The following is a 22,249-nucleotide window of genomic DNA, read 5'->3' on the forward strand; positions in this document are numbered from 1 at the left end:
ATATAATGGTCCTACATCAAACCCCAAAGGTCAGTACCATATTCCTTATCACTTTGCTTACATAGTGACAGCTAATACGTTAATGATCCTAACTGGTATTTCAACATTGGTGCTATCGCTCATGTCACTCACGATGTTGCTCAACTTGATGACACGGCTGACTATGTGAGTAAGATTGGTTTGTTTATTGGTGATGGTTTTCCTCTTAAGATTAAGCATATTAGGAATAATAAATTGCTTGTTAAAAATGGTCATCATTTTCTTCTTAAAGATGTATTGCATGCACCTGCTATTGGTAAAAACTTGATCAGTGTTAGTAAAATGGCTATTGATAATGATATTTATACTGAATTTTACTCCAAGTTTTGTTGAATGAAGGAAGAGAAGACAGGAAAAATACTTCACAAAGGGACACGTGAGAGAAATGCAATGTACAAAGCTATTGATGGCTCTCTTGCTTCTCGCCTTTTACCACTTTAGTTTTTAGTTTCATAAAAGAATAAGCTATCAAGTGATGATCTTGGAGCATGGCATCGTCATTTAGGACATCCTTCATTTAATATTTTGTCTCAAATTTTGCGTTCATGTAACTTTGAAGTTTTTGGCAATAAGTCATTTTTTTGTGAAGCTTGTAAATTTAGTAAAATGCATAATCTTCCATTTGACAAATCATACTCCCGTTCCCTCAATCCACTAGAACTAATCCACACTGATATTTGGGGACCTTCTCTTTCTTCTCTTAATGGCTTCAAATATTGTGTGCATTTTGTTAATGACTATAGTAGGTATACCTGGATATATCCTCTTAAGTGTAAGAGTGACTTTGAAATAGCATTTATCCAATTCAAACAATAGGTTGAAAATCTATTTGATAAGAAGATATTGCAGAGTGATGGTGGAAGGGAGTTTCAAAGTCTTACTTCTTATCTACTTGAGTGTGGCGTTCAACATCGATTGTCATGTGCCTATACATTTTCACAAAATGGGAGAGCAGAATGTAAACACAAGCACATCATAGAATTCAGACTCACTTTACTTGCCCAAGCACACATGCCACTACGCTATGGTGGGAATCTTTTCATATTGCTCTTTGTCTAATCAATTTGACTCCCGTCTTCTATCCTTATAGGTAGTTCACCTTATCAATGACTTTATGCCAAGCCTCCAGATTATAATAGGTTAAAGACCTTTAGGTGTGCCTATTATCCTTATATGAGACCTTACAATCAACATGAACTATAGTTTTGATATGAGAAGTGTGTCTTTCTTAGTTATTTTGGATAACACAAAGGGGGTTCAAATGCCTCAACTCGAATGGGAGAATTTTTATCTCTAAACTGGTTATGAAGGTGTTTTTCCCTTTGCCACAAGTTTTCTTTATGTACCGTGTTCACCCTCTCCTTGCCCAAATGAACTTGCTGTGTTATTTCCTTTATGCCTTAGCCCAACTCCAATTTTGACCAATAATAGGTCTCCTCTACTCAACCTCGCTAGCATTAACACAACCCTTATGACCTTTGGTTCTCTTAACAATAGCTCTAATTCTAGACTGCCTCATATAGAGACCATCCTTCTATCTCCTTATAGCTCTTTCTTGTGTTCAAACACTACTCAGCCTAGCACCGATCAATCATGCCCTACACAAGGTCACCCAATAATGACTCACTCTAAGACAGGTGTCTTTAAGCCAAAAACACCCCTTCGTGGGTGCTGTTATTGCCCGTACTATTAATGAAGTTGAGCCGACTAGTGCCAAGCAAGCTCTATAGTCACCCATGTGGACCTAAGCCATAAAAACTGAGTTTGATGCTCTTATCTGGAACTGTACCTGAGATTTAATACTGTTAACATGTTAGAGAGTCATCTTAATTTACTAATCATACAATTAGTTACAATGTAGATAAGGACAAAATGTATAGGTCTGTCACAAATATTCTCTGCATATTCTTTGTATACGTGTCAATATTGTATTTTCCATATTGTAACCATCTGTACTATTAATAGAGACGTGAGGAGCTTGACCTCACCACCTTTTGTGCATTTTCTCCTCTCTGCGCACTGTTTTTCATCTTGGTATCAGAGCAATCCTTTATCTTTTTCATCATGTCTTCTTCTTTTACGTCTGGTTCTTCCCCTATCACTAGCTCCTCCATTACTGTTACCACAGTGTCTAACACTAATCTTTTGTTTAGCAATCAATTCACCTCAATCAAGCTGGAGAGAGGGAATTATTTATTTTAGGAGTCGATTGTTCTTCCTCTGATTGAAGGACATAAGCTGGAGTCTCATATCAATGGCATTGGTTTTATTCCTCAATCTCCTACTATGACAGATGTTGCTGCCGTGCTTGCTGTTACTATTGAAGATTGGCGTGTCGTTGATCGTTTGCTTGTAGGATGGCTCCGTAATGCGATGAGTGTTGACATTGGGTCTCAACTACTTTACTATCATACTACTCAGCAAATCTGGGACGGTGCTAAGGCACTAGCATCTGCTTCTTCCAAAGCTAGAGTTATGGTGTTCAAGTCGGAGCTCCAGAGGACTCACAAGAATGGAATGACAATGGAAGAATATTTGAGTAAACTTAAAACTCTTGCTGATCAGCTTGCCATGGCTGGTTCACCGATTTCTATTGAAGATCTTATTACACAGGTGTTAAATTGTTTAGATGGTGATTATAACTCTATTGTTGTTAAGCTTATTGATGTTCCTAATCTGTCTTGGATTGATGCTCAGGCTTCTCTCATGGCATTTGAAAGTCGTCTTGAACAGCTAAATAGTTTTTCTAATCTAACTGTTCAGCCTTCAGTAAATATTGCTTAGTGTGATGGTAATCGAACTCCTAGTACTTGATATGGTAACTGTGGTTTTTTTGGTTCTCGTGGACGTGGCAGAACATCTAGAGGACATGGTGGTCGTTTCTACTTTGTTTGTCAATGTCTTAGACATATTGCTGCACACTGTTACCAATGTTATGAACATGGCTCAGGTGACTATGGTTCTCCACAAGCGTATTATGCTACTCCGTACACAATTAATGACTTTGCCTGGTATATGGATAGTGGGGTAAACTATCATGTTGCTCCGTCTACTGAATCATTGGATAAGGCTCAATCAGTAGGTAAGTCGCATCTTCTTACTTGCACTAGTCAGAAAACTCCTATCAGTGCTGTTGGTTCTTCAACTCTATGTTCTGCCTCTGCTAACCTTGCTCTCAATAATGTTCTTGTTGTTCCTATAACCATAAAGAAGCTCATTAGTGTTAATAAACTTGTTAATGATAATTTAGTTGATGTTTTGTTCACTAATCATGGCTGTATTGTGAAGGATCGAAGGACGGGCCATGTACTAATTCAAGGGAAGTCATAACAAGGCATGTATCCAATGGAGGAGCACCTGCAACTACCTAAGGCGCATTTTGTTCATGAACCAGTAGCTTGCTCAGCTGATTTTCTTGATTGGCATAGAAAACTCAGCCATCCGAGTGATATAGTATTAAATAAGATTTTGAAAGCTTGTAATGAAAAACCTATCAGTAGTAAACATGATTTATGTGAAGCTTGTCAGTTGGGCAAATCTAAACGACTACCTTTTCCTTCTTCTGAATCACATGCCTCTATGCCTCTTGACTTAGTACACACTGATCTATGGGGTCTAGCTCTTGTTCAATCAATTCATAGGCATCGATTTTATATTAACTTTTTGGATGATTTCAGTCGTTTTACTTGGATATATCCACTTAAGCATAAAGGAGAAGCGATTCAGGCTTTCAACCATTTTAAAGCATTGGTTGCAAATTAGTTCAATGTTAAGATAAAAAATATTCAAAGTGATATAGGAACTGAATATAAACCAATTGTTGCAGTAGCTCAGACACATGGCATTAATATGAGATGTACATGTCCATATACGTCTCAACAAAATAGGAGAGCAGAATGTAAACACCGTCATATTGTTGAGAAGGGATTGACCTTGCTTGCACAGGCTCATATGCCCCTTACTTACTGGGTTGAAGCTTTTCAAACAACAGTTTTTCTAATCAATCGCATGCCTACTCCGATCTTGAAAAGTCATACGCCCCTGTTTTGGCTATTTAAAACAGAGCCTGAGTATAAAAGTTTTCAACCTTTTGGTTGTGCATGCTATCCGTGTCTCAAGCCCTATAACACTCATAAATTCCAATATCATAGCCAGAAATGTGTTTTCGTTGGTTATACTGGTCAACAAAAAGGATATAAATGTTTGAGCTCAACTGGATGGATTTATATCTTGTGGTTTTTGATCCTTCAATTTTTCCTTTTGTCTTAGGTTTTCTAAATCGTTGTCAACCTGAGATAGTTGCTAACTCAAGTGTGCCTTTGATGCTCCTTCTAGTTGATTCTTCTGCGTTATCCAATCCTGGTTCGTCGTCTTCATTAAACAAGTCCCCTTTATCGTATGCAGAGTCACCACGAGCCTTAAGTCCGTCAGTTTTTGTTGATCATAATCTTCTCTCTGAGGTGTCACTACATCAGCCCATTACAGCATCTCAAGACTTAGAACACGTGGAGGCACGTGAAATCACTAATGTTCACCCAATGATTACTCAGGCCAAGGTTGGTATCTTTAAGCTCAAACATCCATTTGTTGGGTTACTAATAGCTGAGGATCCGACTTCTCTTCACTTTGTAGCAGAACCAACTTGGGTTTCTGAAGCTCTCGTAGATCCTCAATGGTGGCAAGCAATGATAAATGAGTTCGAAGCTCTTCAACGCAATCAGACTTGGGTTCTCATTCCTCCTTTGGGCTCTCATAAAGTCATTGATTGTCGTTGGGTCTTCAAATCTAAGTTTAATCCTGATGGCACGTTATTAAAGCGGAAGGCACGACTAGTTGCGAAGGGGTTTCAGCAAACTCTTGGGTTTGATTACTTGGAAACCTTCAGTCCTGTGGTTAAAACTACAACTGTGTGAGTGGTTTTAACCATTGTTATGGCTTTCAACTGGGAAATTTGTCATCTGGACATCAACAACGCATTCCTTAACGGATTCTTACAAGAAACAGTTTATATGAGACAGCCTGAAGGCTTTATAGATCCCAAGAGATTGAGTCACGTCTACAAGCTCATGAAAGCCATATATGGTTTGAAACAAGCTCCTCGTGCTTGATATGAGCGTTTATGCCTTACTCTTCTTCAATGGGGTTTCTAAAATTCGAGAAGTGATACTTCTCTTTTTATGCTTTGTACCAGTGGCTTAACAGTTTTTATCCTGATTTATGTTGATGACATACTTGTTACGGGCAATAATCCTGTGTATTTGAAGTTATTTATCCAGAAATTGAATAGCTTATTTTCTCTGAAAGATTTGGCACCAGTTCATTATTTTTTGGGTATTGAGATTACACGAGATAGTTCTGGACTATATCTGACTCAAGCTAAATATGTTTTAGATATCTTACAAAGATTTGGCATACTTGATTGTGCTCCTGTTTCTACGCCAATGGTGACTGGTTGTCATTTTTCTATTTGTGATGGTAATTCTTTGAAAGATGCTACTGTATATCGTCAAGCCATAGGAGCTCTTCAATATCTCACTACTACTAGGCCAGACATTGCTTATGCTGTGAATAAACTAAGTCAGTTTATGTCTCATCCTACTGATGTTCATTTTTAAGGAGTAAAGAGAATTTTTAGATATCTGAAAGGCACTTACAGACTTGGTTTACATATCAAACCATTTGTCAATTTTCATCTTAATGCCTTTACTGATGCTGATTGGGCCACTAATGTGGATAATAGAAAGTCAATAGGAGGTTTCTGTGTCTTTTTAGGAGATACACTAATAGCTTGGGCTTCTAGAAAACAAAGAGTAGTGTCCAGGTCCAGTACAGAATCTGAATATAGGGCTCTTGCAGATACTACAGCAGAAATTAATTGGTTATGCTCACTGCTTTATGAACTTGGATATACTCCTAGAAAATCTCCTGTCATTTGGTGTGATAATCTTAGTACAAATGCTCTTGATGCAAATCCTATTCAGCATACAAGAACAAAACATATTGAAATTGATCTACACTTTGTTAGAGATCAAGTATTAGCTGGTACTCTTGATGTTCGATACATACCATCACATAGTCAAGTTGCTGATTGCTTTACAAAGGCTCTAGCTGATTCTAATTTTAGTCGCTGTAGAAACAAACTTGGATTGGTTGTTACCCCTCCTTGTTTGAGGGGGAATGTTAGAGAGTCATCTTAATTTACTAATCATACAATTAGTTAAAATGTAGTTAAGGACAAAATGTACAGGTCTGTCACAAATATTCTCTGCATATTCTTTGTATACGTGTCAATATTGTATTTGCCATATTGTAACCGTCTGTACTATTAATAGAGACGTGAGGAGCCTAACCTCACCACCTTTTGTGCATTTTCTCCTCTCTGTGCACTGTTTTTCATCTTAGCACCTCATGCCAAGGTTATGGATTGTTGCTGGGTCTTTAAACTCAAATATAAGGCTGACAAAACCATTGATCGTCCTAAAGCAGACTTGTTGCTAAAGGCTATCAACAGGACGCTGGTGTAAACTTCGATGCCACCTTCATTCCAGTTGCAAAATCACCACCATCAGAGTTATTCTCACTATTGCTATCTCATTCAATTGGCCCATAAAATAGTTAGATATCAATAACACTTTCTTAAATGATTTCATTACCGAGGAGGTATATATGCGACAACCTGAAGATTTCATAGACTTTACTCACCCCTTGCACATCTGCAAGTTGAAAAAGGCTCTCCATGGCTTGCGTCAAGCACCTCGAGCATGGTTTAAGCGCCTTTACAATGTTCTTCTTACTTGGGGTTTTACTCATACAAGAAGCAACAACTCTTTATTCATTTGGTGTGATAACATGGCATCATCATTCTCCTTGTATACGTTGATGACACCTTTGTAACTAGCAATAATAGCAACCTTCTATCTGAGTTCACTCAGAAGCTCAACAATATTTTCTCTCTTAAGGATCTTAGTGACTTGCACTACTTTTTGGGTTTGAGGTACATTGTGACTCCTCCAAATCTATCTTAGCCAAGCAAAGTATACTACTGATTTGCTATAAAGATTCAACATGCTTTACACGGCTCCGGTTGCTACACCCATAACAGCAGGCAAATTACTTTCAGCTAACGATGGTGATATGTTGAATGAGCCCACTAAGTTTTGACAAGCTATTGGTGCCCTTCAATACTTGACTAATACTCATCTAGATATTGCCTTCTCTGTCAATTAGTTGAGCCAGTTCCTTTCCAATCCCACCCTAGCTCATTGGCAAGGAGTTAAACGTATCTTTCGGTATCTCAAAGGTATTGCTACCCTTGGACTTAAAATTCATCCCTTCAAGCCCCGCCTCTTGAGATATTTGGCTTCTCTGATGCTAGTTGGGCTTTATGTCCCATAAACCGTCATTCTGTTTCAGGCTATTTGGTTTACGTTGGTGATACCTTGGTATCCTGGTCTTCTAAAAAACAATATGTGGTTGCACGGTCTAGTACTGAGTCTGAATACCGAGCATTAGCCCATGTTACAGCAAAAATTAATTGGTTGATGTCTCTACTTTCAGAACTTCATCTCTCTATTTTTAGAGCTCCTGTTGTATGGGTTGATAATCTAAGTGCTGTTGTCCTTACTGAAAACCCTGTGTACTACTCATGCACTAAGCACATCAAGATTGATGTTCATGTTGTAAGAGATTAGGTGCTCGCTCAAAAACTTAGTTTGGTACGTTTCGTCAGCTAAACAACAAGCGGACCTTCTAACAAAGCCTTTAGGAGCTCCAGTGTTCCCGTACCTGCATAAAAAACTCGAATTGGCAATGCCACCGTCTTTGTTGTGGGGGGATGTTAAGGAAGCCCATTAATGCATGCCATGCATGTGCAGCTTCTTGGTTCCTATATGCGACGTGTTCACCGCGTGTGTATATTATATATATATATATATATATCTTGCTTGTATCAGTTAGTTCCAAATATTCCTCTGTACATCCGTTAGTCATGATATTATAGCTCTATTTGTTATCTTCTCATACGCCCATATATGTAACCCTATTTGTGTATCAATATATAAGCTCATTTTTATTCTCGTTCAGTCTTTTCTATTTCCACTACTGCGACATGAGTCATTCTGTGGGATGAAAAGGTATATGTATTAAAAGTAATAGAACAATTATAACAACACGAATACAATGTTTTAAGGAAACAAGAAATCATATGTTGGTGAGAAATTTGAACTTAGTGTCCAATATGTAAAAAGTCTAGGGTTGTCGTCCCCATATATTTGTTCAGAGATCTAACTTTCAGGATCAGGAAACAGTAAATAAGGGAATTAGATGGACAAAAAGTAGTATTTAATTTGTTGAAAAATAAATGTATAAAAATGTATTCATCCATCATTCGTACATGTGATTTGGAAGAAATTATAGAATACCTGCCAACCAGCTTCGATGGACTCAAGATTATTAGGATCATCACGATTCAAAATCCAAATTTGAGAGAGACTAAATTCACCGTATTCTTGAACATGTGGCTTCCAAACGTTTATAGATGCATGGGCTCCATCATATATCTCCCGTCAAATTAGCGACAGCATGCTAGAGGCACCAGAACAAACAATGAAACAAGAAAACTACATTCACTATGCAAAACACACAAACAAGCATTTTTTTTTTTTAAAAAAAGAAAATTACAAGCCTCGTATTTCAAGATATTGATATATATATATATGGAAAATAGTAGTACCTCGTGCGCTGCACCTGTAGAGTTTAATGATCCAGACAGATCAAGGATGCTGTGGTTGATCTTCTTCCCAGATTGTTGGATAGAACCTGCCCTCAATATGTCATCTTTTGTTGTTCTTCTTATAGGAACGGTCCCTTTTGGACAACTTCCACTTTGGTGCCACATTTGAGCAACTGGCTTTGATTCACCTAACCTTCTTATTCCTTTTGGAAGAAATTTTGGCCTCATCTTCATGGAATGGGATATAATTGTCCTTGGAACTATATTGTTAAAAAAGCCAATATAACAAAAAAGACAAGTTAAGATAAATTATTTACCTGAATTTTGTGTTTTTTCAGTTTTGGATCATCAAAAGCTGGTTGATTTAAAATATGCACGCTGTCAATCATGTCACCATCAGGGCTCTGCTTTTTATAATACCAAATGTTAATCCAAATGTATAAGTAAATTTTAATTAAAACCCAGAAATAATTTCTCTTAACTATACTCAAAGACCAAAAAAAAAAAAATTATATTGCTGGATTATTTCTTCTATTACATATAGCCTAGAACATTGACTGCTAAATGCATAAGAAAAGATTTAATATCTTTAATTTTTCGCATAAAAGGTCTTCTTCTTTCTTCACCTCGCGAACATGGATAGAAAAGGCCCAAACTAACTTTCTACAAATATAGTTTTGAAAAAAAAAGAAAAAAATACTTTTAAGAAATATTTTAGAAGCCAAACACAGAGACCTAGAGTAGAAGTTAAAAAAGGTTTAATAGTATTGAAGTTTTTTTCTATGCAGAAACATTAGAATTAAAATGTGAGTCATCATGAAACTCGTCGAAGACGTTAAGCTGTATACCTTAATAGACTTAACAGCTGGTTTATTCAACCTCTTCAAAAGCTTATCAACCTCAAGTTCCTGATCAAATCCTTCATTGCCAGAGGAGGCCGTGGCAAGCACCAAAGACAAGAAGCAGAACACTACACTCACTATCCAAGTGATATTTTTATTTCCTAGTTTCGCCATTGAAGCTGAGAAATTGGGAGCAAGCATCTAAACGAATTAAAGTTCTCAAGTGGATATTCATCGTGCACAAATTTATAGGACCATTTACGCTTTTCAGAAATTACTTGTTTGTTTATCTGCCTTTACTGTCACGCCATAAATATTTTGGACCATACGAGGAATCAACTGTGGAATGGCCAAACTTATTTCAGTTCTTGTTTTTCAGCCAATCTAGTCTCATATATAGGTTAGGCTTCTCACGTAGGCTTGTCTCATTAAGGTAGGCCTGTCTCATGTATTTTCTGCCCAAAAACGTGTTTACAGTTTTTAGAAAAAATCTGCATACAAATTGATAACTTATAGAATTTCATGTCATTTAAACACATTTTTTTTTAATTTTAATATTTTAATTCAATTATATGTATTTTGATTGTTTAAATTGTTGGACATAATGACTTATGATATTTTATTAAGTTTAAGTTTTGATGATGATAAATATAATTATATTAACATAACCTATATGTTATTTAATATCATATAGTTTGCTAGCAAACAAAAATTATTTGTTTGATTATTTAATTTTATAATTTTATAATTTTTTTCATGTGAATCTCTCTATGTATATTATAAATTTTTAATTTTTATAAAATATTTAAGAACTTTTAACTAATTTTTTAATTCAAAATATCTGTTACTAATATCTCACTAATATAAAGATTTAGCAACAAAAATTAATGATGATTTTAAATCCATTACTAAATTTATGAAATTGGGAAGATCACCTTCTCTCTTGTGCTATACTCCCGTCTCCCAGCCTCCACCCTCATTAACCTTGCTCTTCACCCCTCAATTGGGTAATTATACCATCCACGATGGTCCAGGCATGGGCCCAAGAGCTGGAGCAGGAATATTGGACCACTGATATATATATATATATATATATATATATATATATGTATATATATATATATATTGAAATAAGAGCATTTTATAGTAAATGCATGTCAAAATTTATTTACCATGAAATCCCTTGGGATTTTAATTTAGACTTCCTTTTACATTGTGTGGGACATTTTAAAATTAGAATCTTTCTAGAAAAATTGCATATAGGTTCCATAGAGCAAACTTATTTACAAGTAAGTCCCATGAAATTGAGAAACTACAACTAGATCCTTTGAGACTTAAGTGTAATTTAAAATTGAGATAAAATGATAATAATGTCCCTATTAAATATATATACATTATATCAGTCAAAATAATTTACAACTACTTTATACAGCTATAATTTTAACTTCTTACAACTGTAATTTTATATATCCAATAATTAAATTAATCAGTTTAACTATTGAATATGTGAAGTTATAATTATAAAAATTTAAAATTATAGCTATAAAATACTGATGAAGTAGTTGTAAATTAATTATTTGATTGATGTAATATATATTTAATAGACGTATTATTGTCTTTACAGTCTAATTTTAAATTACACTCAGGTCCTAAGAACCTAGCTATGGTTTCCAAATTTTATGAGACTTATTGGTAAATAAGCTTGCTCCACGAGACCTATATATAATTTTGCCATTTTTTTACAAGACCTCAATGTGATTTTCCCAATAAAATTTGACCAAAATGTGACTACACATCCTATATCCATCATTAATCCATCACTAATTGATGCATACAAATATGTAAAGAATTCTGCAATGTACAGTTCGTAAAATAGTACATAATAAATTAAGGTCATTCTCATGGAGAATCAAGTTAATTGGTAATTAGATAATAAATTTTTCATTTTCATTTAAGTCAAGCAAACAAAATTTGAATTTGTTTTCACAAAATAAGAAATTAAAATTATAAAAATGTATTGAAATAAAAGTTCTAACAACCACAATATCAAGGCAACTTAGGGTGGTTAATCCCTTTTTTAATTCATAGAGCATGTAATTATCTAAATAAATTCACTTAATATTAATTTGTTAATCTAGAATATTAATAGGAATAATTATCTTTTGATTAATTACCCCCTCTCTTAAATTAATATGCTATTCCTAATACAAATACCTAACAGGTAAAAAGGGCACAAACTCACTCTAATGTGATTATATGTATCCAATAGATATATTCCTATCCTATTGACAAATTAAAATAAATTCTAATTTGACATTACTTAATCTAATGGTCTAATTTAGATTTTTCTCTTTCAAGGCAAAACCTAAACCTCCAAATTCACACTCAATGATGGCCAAGTATTAAGTAGACAAATAAGCACAGATTAAGTACATAAAACTAACATTAAGTTCAAATAAATGGTTCAAACATGCTCTAATTCAAGAATTAGTTTATAGCTACCTTATATTAAGAGAAAATCAACCATATATGGCTCTTATGACAGCAAACATAAGCAAAATATATATATCACAGTAAAGAGAAGAAGGAGAATAAACGCTTAATAGGAGTAATCTTGAGAGAAATCCTTGATTTCTTACTAAACTCAAACTTCTCTAACCCTTCTCTGGCTCCTTTTCCTCTCCCTAGATGTTTTGCAATTGTTAGAAGTAAGGAATGGTCAAGAATGAGGTCTCCAAACCTTCAAAGTTCACTAAAGATCAAAACTGTACATTTTACTAAAATTTTGCTTTGCTGCAATGAAATGCATTTTCACTGTAGCAAATATGACCTATGTAGATTTTCTTTTCAAATTTACTTTCTTGGACTTGGATTTCAAAATTTTTACCTTTGGTCTCATAAATTAGGCCTTCCTACATATATAAAACTCAAAATTAATGCTAGAATTGGTCCACTAACTTCTAATTTATTTTCATGCCCATTCTCACACATAATCATCTACTCAATCATATTTTTTCTAATAAATTCAAATAAATGACTTCTAATTGTATTAAAAATATTATTAAATTCAATAAAATATTAGAAGTCATCACTATTTTATTATTTTTTAATCAACTAACAGTTAAAGTTACTTTTTCTTAATGATAGGGGCTAGATTGTACTATTTTCAAAAGTTGAAGAACAATATTGCACATAAAATAAATTTAGGGTCTCAGACACTCCTAGATTTAAGTTTAAAAGTGAATTTTCTTTTTAACCTTTTCTTTTAATATACCTAATTAATAACTCACACGAACACAAACGTTTCCCAGCAAGTGCCGCACAAAGTGATAGCCAGAGAAAGAGATCAGCGCAAGCCAGAGTGAGGTTTTAGATATAGGTTCCAATCAAATATTTCAAAGGTGATCTAAAATTTTCTAAGACGAGTTAAGTGTGAAAAAATTTCTTAGTTTTTAGATTCTCAAAAATGAAAATTTTAGGGTATGAAAAATTTAGGGTATGTCCTATTTAGAATTTTTTTTTGGTTTTTTGGCTAATAGATTATTACTCTAATAATCAGTGGTGGAGCCAGAATCCAAAGTTAAGAGGTGTAAGATAATTTAATAAAAATCAAAATTTTTTAAAATAATGATTCAATAATTAAAAATAATAATTACACTGTAGTATAACAATTATAATAATATAAATAGATTGATTATCATTTTTCTTTTTTAAAAAATATACTGAACATGTTGGTATGATCTTTTATGTAAATATGCTCTTCATATCTTATTAAATTATTAAACTATTTTATATTTAATAAGCTTTTGGGCCCACATAGTTTTCATTTAGTCTAAAGGGTGTAAAATAGCAAGAGTAGGGTATGCAAAGTTGCAACAATTACAGACACTACGTGTAATATTTCCTAAAGTGAGGGGTGCATTTTGAGAGTTCATGATGTTGAGGGTTGTTTGGTTTCTATTTTCAAAAAGTTTTTTGTTTTTAAGAATAAAAAATTAAAAAAAACTTATTTGGAAGTTTTGAATCTAATTATTTTCAAAAATTTTCTCATTTTTTGTTTTTTAAACAAAAGTTAGAAATATCTTAAAGCTGTTTTCATTTTTTTTGTCCTAACTCACCTAAACTTTCTGTTATAAAAAATTATTTTTCTTGTTTTTAAAATAAATTACATTTGATTGTTGAAAACTACAATTACTTTGACCATTAATTATCATAAGCCATCACCATTAACTATCGATGACTATTACTGTCGATTGATTTTTTAATTCTAAAACTATTTTTGAACTAACACAACCTAACGATTTTTTTCATTTTGTTTTGAAAAACAATTTTAACAACTATAGTGCAAAACAATTTTTAAAAATAAAAAATGAAAACAGAAATCAAACAGGCCCTATATCTCTAAATATGAAAAAATCTATCAAGTTTGAGAATTCTTAGATTAAGGTTTGAGGCTTAGAGTAAGAATATATGGTAAATATAGGCTTAAAATTAATGCTTTAGAGTTATAAAAATTGAGAAACATAAAGGATGAAGATGATTGGGAAATATTTTAGGTTGAGTAGTCTAAATTAGCCATACTTTTGATATATGTATATGTGACTTTTACTCTTATGAGTTACATAGATGGACTTTATTGCGTTATCATGGTGCTTGGAGACCACGAGTGATTTTTATTTAGCTTTTGAAAAATAGAGGCAACCATGCACATTTGTTTACTTTGTATACTTGTTTGTATGGTTAGAGTTTGAAGTTTTATTTTTGCATGAAATATTTATCTATTTATAGAGAAAAATATATATATATATATATATGTATATTAGCAAAACATAATATCCTGTATTGGTATTATATAATTTCTTAAACTGTTGTTGAGTGGGATTGTTGTTACTTTGATATTTCTTGAAGAGAGAGAGAGAGAGAATGTTGCCATGTTTGCTTGCATGTGTGGGAGGTTGCATTCAAGGGAGGTGCTTGTTTCCATAATTTTGATCATGCAATCTGCCTTTACATTGCGCACAATGGTTGGGCCATTCTTAAGGCCCTTAGTATCTCAAATGGAGAGAGACCTTGGGACATGACACCTCTTTGAGGATTTTTAAATAGGGGGAACCGATGGTTTGATGGTAAGCGCTGAGTCTTTTGCTATTAATTAATTGTGGTAGCCATGGGTTCAGCTGAAGTAAAAAGGGTAGTTGAAGATAGAATTGCATACATTTCTGCATGATTTTATATTTATGTATATTGAATTAAATTGTATTTGTGAATTTGATCCACTCAATTGACTTTAACCTGCCTTATATACCCTATAAACATCTTGTGGTTATTGTGACTTTTGAGTCTTATTATGTGATTACAAACATTTTAGGTGAGTTTAGTAAAGCAAAAGGGAAAGCAGCCCCAAGGTTGAGGAATTGCTGAGCAAAGCCTTAAGCCAATTTATTTAGTTTGAGAAATAACAATTGCTAGTGTAGGATATTCATAACTTATTGTTGGGATTAAATTATTTTTTATTCAATAATTTGTTATTTACTTATTTAATTGTTTGATGAGAGTGTTGTTAGTCGAGACTTGAGGCCGTAGGACTCTGCATGACTAATTTTAAATTGGATTAATTGTTTTTGTTTTGAAATTGTGTTGGGACATTTATTAGGAAATAAATATTATTTGAGCAGTAATTTGAATTATGACACTTATGTTAGAGGGCTTTGGCAAGCCTAGATATTGAGAAAATGAATAATTATTTCCAAGTTTTGTTCTATCTATCATGGTAGATACTTTTTTTACTATGGTAAAGTGTTGTTTATTGATTTTGAATTTTTTGTTTAAACTAATTTTATGACACCGGTAGCCTTTTATCTAGTTTAATCTTTTTCTATCAAGATTGGTTTTCAAGTATTTATTTCATTACATGAACCTTTTTATAACAGTAATAACTTCCTAGAATATGGTTTAACCATTTTCTACTTTGGTTACCTTAAAAATGGGTTTGAAGAAAACTGATTTTAAATTTATATACAATGATAAAATAATCTTTATCACCATGGTATTTGTCTAACGTTTTCGGTTGTAAAGTTTAAGTGTCACACCTTAATTCCCTGGATATAATTAAGGAGAAATTATTCACTCAGACTTTATACTTTTAATTTAGTCAAACTTAGTCCTTAAACTATGATTTGATGCGATTTTGTCCCTGTAATTTTGACTTAATTAAAATTGAATTCTTAAACATTAACTCAATACAATTTAGTTCCTATAATTTATAAAATTTTACCTATTTAAAATATTGGTTTCTATATTTTTAAAAATAAAATTATATGTTCAATAAAAAAAATTATAAGGACTAAAGTTATTCCTTGAAATTTATAGACTAATATTTTAAATTGCTAAAATCATATGAATTGAGTTGTATTGAGTGAAAATTTAGTAAATAAATTTCAACCAAATTAAAGTTATAGGAACTAATTTCACTAAGTTAAAATTTATGAATTGAGTTATAGCATTCAAAACTGTAAGAATTAAATAATTTTTATAATATAAAATTTAATTAAGGATTAAGGGTCTGTTTTGTTCTCAAACTATTCACGCCAGATCTACGGGTGTCTTGAACTAATCATTACAAATTTTGGTGATGATAGCAACATTTTTAGCAATGAATATCATGACTAAAAAGTGGACCTTTGGTAGTAACTTTTGATAGTTACAACAAAAATAACTTTTAATGGCAACAATTATTGTTATAAAAAATAATTTAAAAAATTAAAAGTTGCTCATATGATTACTTTTGGCAGCAATATTTGTTGCCTCAAAAAGGATTTTCTGAAAAGTTAAAGTTAATATTAAAATTTTAAAATAATGTTTTCTCTGAATATCGAAGTGGAGTTGGTTTGGTGTGTACGAATGTATGGGTGAGTTTGTGGGTGGTGGCAAAGGGGTGAGATTGGAAGCAAGTTCTGCTTTTAGGGAGAATAACAATTAAGGACCTTTTAAGAACATTAATCCCAATTATAGACGATGAAATTTTGAAAAATCAGTTAAGGACCATGGTCCTTAATTGTGATAAAAAAAAATGTTGTTTGTGAGATGAAATTCACTATTGTCACTTGAAAATTCACTAACTTAATTTGAGAAAATTTATAACGTATATTGTGAAAACATGAAACCCCACTTGGAAATCAATTATTTAACAAAAAGTACTACTTGAAAATTCAGTAACTCGACTTGAAAAAATTTCTAAACATATATTGTGAAAACATGAAACTTCACTTGGAAATCGATTGTTTGATAAAAAACACCAATTTGGACAAGTCACTTTTTATTAAATAATTGATTCTCAAGTAGAGTTTTATTTTTTCACAATATACGTTAGAAATTTTTCAAGTCTAGTTAGTGAATTCCTAAGTGACGCTTTTTGTTAAACATAGTAAGGAATTTACACAAATGAGGAAATTGTCAATAATGAGGCGCACAGAGCCCAATGCTTATATTGCCTTATATAGTATTGAGACAAAAACCTTAATACAAAAGAATTGTCTAACGGTTTGTACAGATAAGAATAAGGAATGAAAAGACTATAAGCCCAAAATATCTACAGAACATAAGACCTAAAAGACTAAGAACTGGGCCTTCTATTCATTATGCTTAAGCTGTAATCTTGTTTTAGGCTTACTTAGGGATATTCTAACACCCCCTCACAAATGAGAGGTCGAGACTTTAACAAGCCTGAGTTTGTTTCTGAGTGAGAGGAACCTAGACTGTGTCATTGCCTTGGTAAAGAGATCTGCAATGTTTTTAAAGGAAGGAGCATATTGAACAAGAAGTTTCTGATCTAGTACAATCTCTGATGTAGTGAACATCAAGCTCAATATGCTTAGTACGAGTATGGTAGACGGGGTTCGAGGCTAGGGTAGTAGCTCCTAAATTATCACACCAGGCCACTGGAATTTAATTCAACTTCATCCCCAACTCTGTAATCAGAGATTGCAACCTTGCAAGTTCAGTTGCAAGATCCGCTAAAGACCTGTACTCAGATTTAGTACTTGATCGAGCTACCCATTGCTTCTTGTTTAAACCAGGCAATTAAAGAATTTTTAAGAAGACATAGTGACCTCCAACAGATTTGTGATCATCCACACAGACTGCCCAGTCAGCATTAGAGAAACCTTGTAAGTTGAGATATTTACTCAGTTTAATATGAAGAGTGAGATCTATAGTCCCTTTTAAATGCTGTAGTAGCCTTTTGATTGCTTGCCAATGTGTATCTATTGGGGATTGAATGAATTGATTGAGTTTATTGATTATGAACATAATATCTGGTCTAGTGTTGACCAAATATTGAAGAGCACCTATTGTACTTCTGTAAATCGAAGGATTTGTGAGAGCAGTGCCATCATGAATAGACAGACTTCGATTAACTACCATAGGTATTAGGATAGGTGTACAATTTTCATTCTAAATTTTTTGAGTAATTATAGAATGTATTTTTCTTACTTCAAGTAAAGCCCTAAGGTATCTCTATATGCTTCAACCCTTAGGAAATGATGAAGTTCACTAAGATCTTTTAAAGGAAACATAGTGTTTAGTTCTCTGATAAAAATGGAGAGCATATGAGGGTTATTGCCAGTGATGATTATGTCATCCACATGCACTAGACAAAATATCACATTATGCTGCAATTTAAGAAAGAATAAGGAGCTGTCACATCTAGAATGAACAAAATTCCAATTTAGTAAAGTGCCTTTCAACCTATCAAATCAAGCTCTAGGAGCTTGTTTTAGTTCATAGATGGCCTTGTTCAATAGACATAAATGATTTGGAAAACGTTTATCAGTGAAACCCTCAGGTTGTCTCATTAGCACCCTTTCTTGAAGATGACTATTCAAGAAGGCATTATTAATATCCAACTGCCTTATTGGCCAATTGAAACATATTGCTATTGTGAGAACAAAACACAATGTAGATGGTTTCAAAACAGGACTAAAAGTCTCTTTGTAGTCTATACTTAGGTATTGTTGAAAACCCTTTGCCACCAACCATGCTTTAGCCTTGTGAAAGGATCCATCTGGTCTAAATTTTCTCTTAAAAATCCATTTGCAATCAACCAGTCTATCATTCCTTGTATGAGGTACTAAAATCCATATTTTGTTTTTAATAAGAGCATTAAACTCTTCCACCATAGCCTTCTTCCATAGAGTGGATTTAGGGCTTCTTGAGCATTGCTAGGTTTAATAGGAAGATCAGTTGCACTAGTTACAATAGCAAGACCAATATAGGCAGTCTTAGGCATATAAATACTTGATTTACTTCTAGTAATCATGCCATGTTGATTCTGTTCAGTCGCATACTGATCTGATTGTCCCTCATCAGCAGCATTTCTGTTAGAGGAATTCAACTCTGCATTTGATTGACTTTGCATATTATGGACTGGCAAAGATATTCTTGTATTTTTAGTATCATTTTTATCTTCAATTTCTTTAATTCTTGTATAAGAGATTGGTGAAGTAGCTTCTGATCTTGATACATTGGCAGTAGGTGACTCACGAGCACAATAAGGTAATTAAATTGTTGATCCTAAATTTCCAGCAACAAGTCCTGGATTTGAACATTCTGGAACAAATAGTGGTGCTAATGGTTTGAAAAAAACTTGAGGGTGAACTTCTTCATTAGGTATAAGCTTCTTGTTTAAAAATCCTTATGAAAAAGGAAAAGAGAGTTTATTGAATTAAACATCTCTAGAAATGTAGACTTTTCATGTAGAACTTAGACACCTATAGCCTTTGTGATGATTACTATACCCTAAGATAACACACTTGGTAGTATGAAATTGCATCTTGTGTTGATTGTAGGCCCTTAAACAGGGATAATAAGCTAAACCAAACACTTTCAGATAAGCATAATCAGGATTTTTCTTAAATAACCTCTGACATGGTGAAGAAGTACTTAGAAGAGGACTTAGCAATTTATTAATTAGTTCAATGGTTGTATGAAATGCCTCCCACTAATAAAACAGAGGCATGTTAACTTGAGCTAGCAAGGTTAGCCCCATTTCAACTATATGTCTATGCTTTCTCTCAACTCTACCATTTTGAGATAATGTATGTGGAAAAGAATGTCTGAAATGAATGCCTGCCTCTTGTAAGGTTTGTACAAAACTTCTATATTCTCCTCCCCAATCACTTTGGATAGCTTTGATTTTCCTCTCAAATTGATTTTCAACATATTGTTTAAATTTAGTGAACTTTTGAAGAGCCTCATCTTTTATTTTTAAAGGGAAAATCCAGTTGTATCTGCTGTAATCATCAAGAAAAAGTATATAATAATGATACCCATTTAGAGATTTAATAGGAGAGGGTCCCCATAAATCAGTATGTATAAGGTCAAGAGGATGATGAGCTCGAGAAGTAGACACTTTGAAAGGCAGAGAATGAGATTTCCCAAATTTGCATGATTCACAAAATATAGGTTCTCTATTTCCATTCAGCTTCACATTACAAATACTAATAACTTGATTTAAAACCCTACTATTAGGATGACCAAGCCTACAATGCCAAAGTCTCTTAATGAAATTGGAGTTAGAACTGGTAGTAGTATTATTCTTGTTGTGATCAACTTCTTCAGCCAAGAGAACTTTGTGTGAGCCTCTAAAATTGTGTTGCTTCAACTGTACCTTCTTTGCATCAACTCTATGCAGCCCTTTGTCATTTCTCACCCCTTGAAGTAGTGTTGTTGCTATGTCCTGTTTCTTCACAAGAGTAACGGAAGAGTCAAGAGATACTGTAGCATTGTTATCATTAGAAATCTTAGGAAAACTGAGTAAGTTCTTCTTAGCTTTAGGAGCATAAAGAACATTAGCAAGCATAACAGATTATCTAGGTACATTTTGAATTTTAGAAGAGCCTATTTGTTCAACTCTCATAGGTTGACCATTAGCAATAAACAATTTAATCTTACCATCAGTGTTCACAAGATTGTCAAGTCTAGTTAAATCATTGGTGACATGAGCTATAGCACCAGAATCCAAATACCAAGAATCATCATTAACTACTTCAGGAGAGGCATAGAAGATAGAGTTATGAGCAAATTCTCCACCTTCAAATGAGTATTTGTTATTACTTGGTGGCTTGAAAGATCTGTCAAAACGTTTAAAACAATTTTTGACATGATGCCCAGGTTTGTCACAAAAAGCACAAGGTGTTTTATCACCTTCTCATCCAGATCTGCCCCTACCACGAGAGCCACGGCCTACATGACTACCACGCCAGTTGCCACGAGCTAAATTAGCAGCGGACAAGTTAGTAAACTGAGTTGTAACAGTTCTTTGAGAAATATGAAGGAGTTGGGTCAGCCGAGACTCATAAGTGAGTAAAAAGGCTTGAAACTCTAGCCAGTTCATATCATCTTCTTTTGAGAGTTGAACAATAATGGGGTTATATTCCCCATCTAGTCTAGCTAAAATTTGGAGGAGAAGATCAGCATGAGGCATGGGACTACCAGCAAGAACAAGACTCTCAGAAAGAGTTTTCATCTTTGAGAGATATTCTTGCATGGAGTGAGAGCCCTTTCTAATTTGCTGGAGCTTTGCTTTTAACATAAGCACTCTGGCCTTGTTTTGGGCACCTGAAATGGCACGAGCTGCATGCCAAAGACCAGCAGAAGAAGTCATACCAATCATCTCAGATGACATGTCAAGTGTCATATAATTAAGAAGCCAACCAAATAGCAACTGATCGGCTGCCACCTAGTCCTCAAAGTCAGGATTTGGCTTAGAAACATCATCTTCAATAATGAACTGAGGGAGACAAACGTTGGTGCCATTAATGAACCCCTTAATTTGTGGCCCTTGATGGTGGGAAGAACATGATGAGACCAAATGGAGAAGTTGGTTTTGTCGAGTTTAACAGAACATGTTTGAGCCAAAGCAGTATTCCTAAAGGAGTTTTTAGGAAGATTGAGAGCTGAAAGAAGGGATGACGAAGAGGAGTGAGACCTGAAGGAAGTTTTTAGAGTGTGAGACCCTTTATTAGCAATGGCAGATGCCTAGTAGCTCTGATACCAAGTAAGGAATTTAGACAAATAAGGAAATTGTTAATAACGAGGCGCATAGAGCCCAATGCTTCTATTGCTTTATATAGTAATAAGACAAAAACCCTAATACAAAAGAATTGTCTAACGGTTTGTACAGATAAGAATAAGGAATCAAAAGACTATAGAGTCCATAAAATATCTACAAAACAAAAGACCTAAAAGACTAAGAACTGGGCCTTCTATTCACTAGGCTTAAGCTGTAACCTTATTTTAGGCTCACTTAGGGATATTTTGACAAACATTCCATTCCCAGTGGGGTTTCATGTTTTCACAATATACGTTAGTAATTTTTTCAAGTTGGGTTAGTGAATTCCCAAATCGCGTTAGTGAATCCCACCTTACAAATTACATTTTTTTATCACAATTAAGGACTATGGTCCTTAACTGAGATTTTAAAATTTCATGGTCCATAATTAGGATTAATGTTCTTAGAGGATCCTTAATTGTCATTCTCCCCTGCTTTTATGGCACTGTTAAAGAAGGCTTGATGGCTGCTGAGAAGTTTATGGGAATGAATATGTGCATTGAGTGAATGGTTTGATCTTTTGAGGCA

This window comes from Prosopis cineraria, unplaced genomic scaffold (genome assembly GCF_029017545.1).
Source record: "Prosopis cineraria cultivar Desert tree isolate PC_DT_omini unplaced genomic scaffold, ASM2901754v1 PC6, whole genome shotgun sequence".
NCBI classification, from domain to species: Eukaryota; Viridiplantae; Streptophyta; class Magnoliopsida; order Fabales; family Fabaceae; genus Prosopis; species Prosopis cineraria.